Genomic DNA, 8,788 nt, shown 5'->3' on the forward strand with positions numbered 1-8,788 from the left:
TATATTATAAGTCTAACACTCAACCATACAAATCAACTTGTAAATTAAGTGTTGTTCCAAGTTATATACTCTTTAATTATTTTATTTCCAATCAATATGGGACTTGATGTTTTCTTTAAATATTAATTATATCATGTCTTTAGAAAATAATTAATTCATTATATTGAACAACAAAATTATATTATTATAAATTATTTTAACTCTTAAAATATTCAATATTCTAAAAAAATAATTTTGTATTAAATAATTTTATTTTTAAAACTATCATTAAATTAAAACTCATCATCATTAATTTATACATTTAATTAAAATAAATATATAATTTATTAATATTTTAAATGAAAATTAATTTTTATGAAATATTTATAAATAATTTAGTAAATAATATTTTATTAAGTAAATACTTTTAATTTAAAAAATTTATAAATTATCATTAAATTAAAAATCATTATCATTAATTTCTCATATTTATAAAATTTTATATGTTTAATTTAATTAAAATTAAAATTAAAATTAATTATAATGATATATTTATAAATAATTTAGTAAAATAACATTTTTAATTAAAAATCTTTTAATTATTAAACTTATAAACTTAAAACTTTTTTATTTTTCCTGCGGATTAAAATTGGCAGGAAAAGTCACTTTCAAAAATTTTCTATCATTTAGTAAACATTACTTACGAATTTATTTTTACAAGAAACTATGGAAGAAAAAAAAATAAAATTCTTACAAAATTTTCTACAAATTTTTACCGTGGAAAAAAATTTCTATGATTATTAAAATTGTAGTAAAATTTTCAAAAATAAAATTTGTAGATTATTTTTTATAAAAAAATTTGTAAGAAATATCTGCAAATTATTTTCCACAAATAAATTCGTAAAATGTTTTTTGTGAAATTATTATTACAAGAAAATTTGTAAAAAATTTCTACAAATATTTTTATAGAAAAATTTACAAAAAAAAAAAAACATTTTTCTAGTAATGGTTGTAATTATGTTTATGATTAGGTCATCATGCTTAGCTAGTTGGCTTTGGTTATGCGAATGATTTATAAGACGGAAGAATTAGAACAAAAAGATATGTTCTTAAGTTATAAAATTTCAAATATAAACATATGACAATGAACATGATTAATGGACCAGGTAGTCTACAATAAGCTAATACCAACTTGCAAAAGGAAAAAAGAGAATTGACATGTGATAGCACATGCAAAAGTTGCAGTGTCCACTACTCTAGTAAGTCGTCAAAAATTGAAAAGAGTAAACTTTGATATAGATATTTGTTTTTATGGTGACTAAAGCAAACAATCTAATACATTACATGCATATTAAGATGTATTTTATTAACATGTTCAGTGAAATTTAGGAATTTATGGAACACATATGAAAAACCCAAACCTAACCACATTTATCCATTTTAAATTGATTTTTACTTGTTTAAATTGTTAACCAATCTATTGTGACACTTCGATTAATTTTTCTCTCGGGTTATGTGGTATTTGAGTGGGTGAAACTTTTTTATTACCTTTATCTTATATCAAGAATCGCACATATATACCCTTCAATTATTTTTTCTCTCGGGTTGTGCATTTAATATTGAGTGAAACCTTATAAGCTTTTTTCTCTCTAAGAAACCTTTTAAGTTTTTTTCAAGTACCTTATCTCAAAGAAATTTTTTATCATATCTCAATTTGTATTGATGAATGATTAGATTCAAATATATATTTGGCTTAATTTGACCTATTTTTTTCTCCATGAAGTGCTATATTAGGGTTCATGCAATGGAGTAATTGCGATTGAGTTGTATTCACTATGTTTTGGATGAAATAATTGTCTATTTTATGCCTTGTGAAATAAGATGAATTCACGCATAATCAGTTTAAAGTGAAAATTGAGAAATATGCTTTGCACTTTATGGGATCATTGCTCTAACAGCATGGGCATGCTCAGGGGAGCACAGTCATGCTTAAAGCAACCATGACCATACTCAAAGTGAATATGATTGTGTTATGTGTGCCACAACATGCTAGATCATCATCCATGGTTGATGGTCGTACTCTTTTCCTGATGCAAAAAGTGAGAATCTGACCAAAGACATGCTAGGAGTAGCTTGACCATTCTCGGGTTTGAGGCAAAGACTTGAAAAACTAAGCACGACCATGCTTATGGCTAAAAGCAATCATGTTAGTGCTTAGCATAGTTACCTCTATTCCCTATTAGTTGTTCTTACCTTTGGGACTTTACTATATATGAGTTGTGAGGAAGTTTATGAGAGACAAGGAAAATTTATGAGACAATAGGATATTTAAAAAATTAATATTAAGTTAATTAAGAAATTGAGAAACATTATGAAACATATCCAAATGAAACAATTGAAACACTTGAGTTAGTTGAATAGTCGACCAATTAACACTTGATAATAAGACAAATGAATGCTTGAGCCATTATTATAGATAAGCATCATATGCATAAACTTGTATTTTGATGTATTGGTGTCTAATGTCAAAGAGGTTCCTTAATGATCAATGTATCCAAACATTGGGGTTAACTTGGTTTGAGAACCATATTTACCTTTTATGAAGAGTACGGGGAACATAACACGATCTATTGACCCTGACAAGCTACTAATGGATTTCCATAGTGAAAGTGTTTACGTGTTCACCAACATGTGCTCCTAGGCTTTTTCTGTGTGATGTGTTTTTGTAATGGCGACATGTAGACACTGGATTTCATCCGGATTACCCTTACCAAAGATGAAAGGCCATTAGAACAGGAAGCGCAGCCCTCAAGGGCCCAACAAAGCACCTAAACGAACCAAGATAGTACTGAAGGCCTAGAAGACTCGAAACCCTAGTTTTAGGCGCAGAACAGTCGTTCCCACACTTAGAACAGTCATTCCCAATTCAAGTTTAATATGGGGAAACCCTAGTTAGGGATGACCCTACCAAAACCCAGAACGGTCGTTCCCAACAAAAAAATTGGCCTATAACCCTAATTTGGAATGACTCATTCCCAAAGCCCATTTATGTGAAAATTTAAGGGCTATAATGATTGTTTCAAGCTTGAGAACGACTATTCCATGCCTCTGGATGCCTATATAAACGTGTCCAAGATTTAATCTTCCACATTTGTGAGACTTTTGTAGAGCGAAAGGCTACCAAAATGCGCCTGTGTACCAACATTTTGAAGAAGATCCCTTTATAAAACTTGCTTCAGAGGTTTTTCATTTATTCCTTCTCTTTCCCTATTTACTTGTTTTATTCATAATCCTATTGGCATGTAACAACCAATAATCATGTAGATAATAGGTGTTCTTTGTCTTGTAAATAAAATGTAAAACATTATATGATAAATAAAAGAGGTAAATATTTAATTATGTCCATTATTATGCTAAATTCATCATAGGGTACTGAGTCAAGGCATTGTGGGGTGCTTCATTCCTTCCCTACACGTAACTAACTCTCGAACCTAGATTCTGGTTATGAAGACCATTATTGTTTGATAAAAACCCTTTTCTTTTTACGACGTTTTGAGAAAAATGTAATGTCAGTGATGACTCCTTCAAACCTCTTTTCTTAAACTGATTTTCAAAACGAAGTCCAAACCATCTGTGAAAAAGATTAGAATTTTTTGGGTTCTGAGAGATGGCAACTTCACTAGAGAAGTTTAAAAAGGGTGAGACCTATTTAAATGACAAATTTAGAACAATATAAATAATAATTAAATTTTTACTCCTTTTCATTTTGTTTGTATATATTTGTTTTAGTATGGCTTTAATATTTGTATGTTTGTTTAAAATTTTCGCACTTGTTTGAAATAAACTATACACAAACCCTTACACACTACAAGTTCTCTCTATCCTCGGGGGAAAGAGAGATAATCATAGGGAGCGGTTGATGGACGACCAACCGAAGGGATGGCCTTGAGCTTGCAGGTCATTATCAAAAGTCACACTCAAGGTGATAATTGATTACTCTAGCTCGAATACTTTGGACAAACCATAGAGTCTGATAGTTGACAACGATAGAGATATTAGGTCCCTATAATGGGAGCACCTTGGGAGCCTTTTAAAGATCAGTGAGAATAGTTAGAACTACCCAATGTTATGCACCTTTCTTTGTAAGGACATCAACCCATAGTTTGAACGAGACTGTTCGTGGGTATATGTTGTGTGAGCATATGTTTGTGCATTTGTTTGTGTATGTTGTTTGTTTGTTTTTAAATAATTCCCCTAAGATAAAAAAAAACTCAAAATATCAAAATACATTATCATGAGGGAAAACCTAGTGTGGAAAAATAAAATTTGCGAGAGACATGCATTAAAAACAAGTCATCATGCATTTTTTTAAAATCACTTAGAATCACCAAAAGATCTCTAACAAAGATTAGCAAACCCTCATCAATGTAACCTTTGTTATATCATAAGACATTACAAAAAGGAATATTTACGACAAGGGTAATGAATCACCTCCACTTTCAAAGAAAACACCACTTTTCTTCGAAGGAAGGTCACCCAATCTTTGTTAGAAATCTTTTCATGCATATTCATTCACATTAGCCTAATAAAGTATATTTCCCTCGAAGGTGGCTTTTCAACACTCTGTACTCACAAGGGCTCAAAGAGGAAGAGTTATGGAAGCCCTATAAGAAAGGAATCACGCATTTTCTAAAGAGTTGACGTAACTCAAATAACAAATGGTTAGAATGTTCGAAACCATGAAAAAACTACAACACGACAACAACAGTGCCAACAATGTCGGGGATGGTTCTAGGGACCATTTGAATGCTTTGGAAAAGAGACTGAAGTCTGTTGAAGGTCATAGTTTCGACGTCAAGGAAGCTACGAAGATGTGCTTGGTACAGAACATTGAATTCCCTCCAAAATTCGAAGTCCCAACTTCCCTAAATACAATGGGGCCAACTATCCAAAGAGCCATCTTGCAATGTACTGTCAGAAGATGGCGGCCTACGTTAATAATGAGAAGTTATTGATCCATTGCTTTCAAGAGAGCCTATCCAATGTTGCATTAAACGGGTGCATGCAGTTGGAGGGAGGTAGAATCCAAACTTGGAAGCTGCTCGTTGACGCATTCCTTAGGCATTGTAGACACCCAATTTCGTCCAGAATACCAAAACAAGACAATGGACTATTAGAATGAGACAAACAATCTTTGGAAGGCCCAACTTGACATCAAAATGGACCAGAACAACATCGAAAGGCCCAAAAGCTCAAAAAGGGCCAAATTAGGTGTCCAAAACAGGTCATTTCAAACCACCAAAAAGGCCTAAAAATGCTAGGTTAAAATGGCCCATTCCCAATCTGAACAGGCCATTTTGACCTAGGTTGTTATGAACAACATATTAGTTTGGAATGGACCGTTTTAATTTTGAAATAGGCCGTTCGAAATTCAAATTTTGGTCCTAATAAACCAATTTGGAATGGCCCGTTCTACTGACCAAAACGGTCGTTCCAGTTGGGGTTTGACGTCTATAAATAGGAGCTTTTTGCACAGTGCAAGGGGGCGAAAAAAAGTTGCTACCTTCGACTTATTTCTAGTAGTTCTAGTTCACAAATCTCTTTTCCTTCTATCTTTTGTATTTCTTGAGTATTGTGAGGACATTTGTAGTGTGAAAAGTTGCCAAAAAGCAGTTGGACCCCACATATGAAGAAGAATTCTATAAAGCTTGCTTAGGTGGTATTACCCTTAACTCTCTCTCTCTCTCTCTCTCTCTCTCTCTCTCTCTCTTTCTCTCTCTATCATTGCTCTATCTAAACAATCACTATAAATAGATAGAAATCATGTAGACATACTATTCTAAACGTTTAGGGGGTTTCAATCCCCCATCTTCACATGCAATTGTAATGTAAAAATAACATGTAAATAACCAAAAGGGGAACAAGATATTCAAATTATTATTCTTTATCATGCTAATTTCATCATAGGGTATCGATTTAGGGCGTTGTAGGGTGCCTAATACCTTCCCTACATGCAAATGACCCCCAAACCTAATTATGGCTATGAAGGCCATAATTGACTTTTTAAAAATCTTTTCTTTTTCTGATGTTTTGAGTAAAATATCGGGGGTGACTCCTTCAAACCTTTTCAAAAACCATTGAATAAAGATTAGTCTGGTTTCTGGGCATTCCGTAACTAGTGAGATTTTCAAAAATGGAGGTCTAAATCATTTGTGGGCAAGATCAAAATTTTTGGGTTCTGACAGGCATTACAAATACAACATCGACTTGATGCGTAACAGGTCAGATTTTTAAAGCCTGAGCAAGAAAGATGAGGAACCCTTCAAAACCTATGCGTAGAGGTGGCGGGAGTTGCCTGCTCAAGTAAAACCCCCACTATCTGATAAAGAAAATGTGACTCTCATCATCGATTCTCTAACTGGACCCTACTACGATAAGATGATAGGGAACAAATCAACTCTCTTCACCAACATAGTCACTATCGAGGAAAAAGTCGAACAAGGCTTAAGAAGTGGGAAAATAGGAAAGACCTCCAAAAGCCAAAAACCCGAGAAAGGTTTTTATTTGAGAAAGAAAGAAACTGAAATTAACGATGTAACCTTCTCCGCCGCTCCTCAAACGACGAAGGTAGCACCAAAGGTGGAGAGGAATTTTGACAAGATTCCTACAAGGTATACAGAGCTATTTCTGCCAACTACTGAAAGCATCAATGCTGGTATAGATTGTTGAGATTCATGGATTGGTGAATCAGCTCAAACTTGGAGAATGAAGGTTTTGATGATAACAAAGTGTTGATTTTGAGAATCAAAGTTGACCAAGGACATCAACAAGTAAAAAACAAAGTCAAGAAGAAAATATGGCTATTATGATGTGTAATAGGAGTAGCTCATAAGTTGTATTGTTTTGTTGAGCTTATTTTGCATGTGTGTGCTTTGTGCATGGGTTAATCTTTATCTAATATGACTAAGAGTGAGTATGATGATGAGTTAGAAACTTGAAAAGTTATTTTGAGACATAAAACAGAGTTTTTGAAAACTGACTCAAAATAATCGATTATCATTAAATATAATCGATTATTCCAGCAACAGGTGAAAAGGATTCCTTGCTGTAATAATTGATTATTTGTGAAATAATCGATTATCTCAGGAATCACTCCTTGGAATAATCAATTATCCTGCAAAATAATCGATTAATCTGTTCTTGGTTGATTTCCAGAAATCATGAAGAACAAAATAATCGATTATCCTTTAAAATAATCAATTATCTGGTTCTGAAAATGTTATAAATAGTTTTCACAATTTGAAACTTCAGAACAAGATAGAACAGAGAATCAAAAAGAGAAAAACGTTATTGTGAAGTCTTTGTGACCTTCTTGGAGTGTTTTCTTTGTGAAACCAAGAAGTAAAACGTTTTTGAAATGCTTTGAGAAAAGATCATCATCATCATCACATTCTTGAAAGAGAAAGATTAAGATTTGCTTTTGAATTCACTATCTGATTTGTTCAGCTTCCAGGTGAATTCGTTCATTTAATTCTTTGTGAATAATTGTAAATCTTGAGTAGGTGTCTCAAGTGGTAAGGAATTCTTGTAGTGGGTTTCTACAAGAGGTGCTTTCTTGGGGTCAAGAAAGTGGTTATCTTGAATGTAGGAGTGTATGCATGTGTGGTATGCTTGTAAAACTTCTTCATTAAGATAGTGGAACAAATCTTGATCAGGTTATGATTGAGGACTGGATGTAGGTCACATGTGGAGTGGCTGAACCAGGATAAAAGACTTGTGCAATCTTCTCTTACCCTTATATTTTACTTTGAGCAATATCTTGGTTGTGTGTTAAAAAGATTATTCTTGATTAACATGTTTGTATGCACAACATTGCTTTAAACTGAATCAAAGTATTGCATATTGATTGCTCTTAACTTTGAGTTTATTAAAGATTAATCAAGAAAGCATATAGGACTCATTTTCATTAACAAGTCATTTAAGGAACTTCTTTGAAAATTCATAGTAGAAAAGTTTGAATTGAAATAAAGATCCTAAGAACTCTGAAAATTTTTAAAGTGTCATAGAATCTAATTCACCCCCCTCTTGGATTGAGCCATTCTTTTCTAACATAGATTCCGCCACAGAAGAAGTTCGAGTCACTTTATCCGGGATGGTATAGGCCCGAAAAAACTTGTGATTATCACTCTAGGTCTATAGGACTTTCTATTAAAAATTATAAGGACTTGAAGATACACATACACGAGCTTATCAATGTCGAGTGGCTTAAGTTTGAGGCCAATGCACCAAACATTGATAAGCAGCTATGATGAGTAACAATCTTGGAATGACTTGTTGAAAAGTTGTTAGGGGGGCTCTCTTAGGGAAGAAATACAAAAATTTTGCTTTCATGTTCAACTCATGACCTTCGGCCACGGTCATGAGTTCATATAAAATAAGGGCTTGTATAAGTTTTTTACATTCATCAATAACACACATCATTTCTACAACTTTGTGTTTATTCTTTTCTCTGTCTTCTTGGGCATTAAATTATAAAACCAATTATAGTACCCAGAAAAACAAATATGATGAAGATAATGATTTTAATCAAACTTTAAACATCTATGATGAATTATCCAAGTCTGAGGCAGATGAAGAGGTCATTTCTCCGAACACACAAAGATTACTAAAGAAATCGAGAAAGTTAATCTCAAACAAAGAGAGGATAAAAAAGTGATCAGACATAGAACCATAGAATTCTCATTACATAGAGGAATCTTATACAAAAGAAACTTCAACTCAATCTTGCTGCTGAAGAAAGCACAAATCT

Source organism: Cajanus cajan, chromosome 2, assembly GCF_000230855.2.
Source record: "Cajanus cajan strain Asha chromosome 2, NIPB_CcT2T_4, whole genome shotgun sequence".
Lineage (NCBI taxonomy): Eukaryota > Viridiplantae > Streptophyta > Magnoliopsida > Fabales > Fabaceae > Cajanus > Cajanus cajan.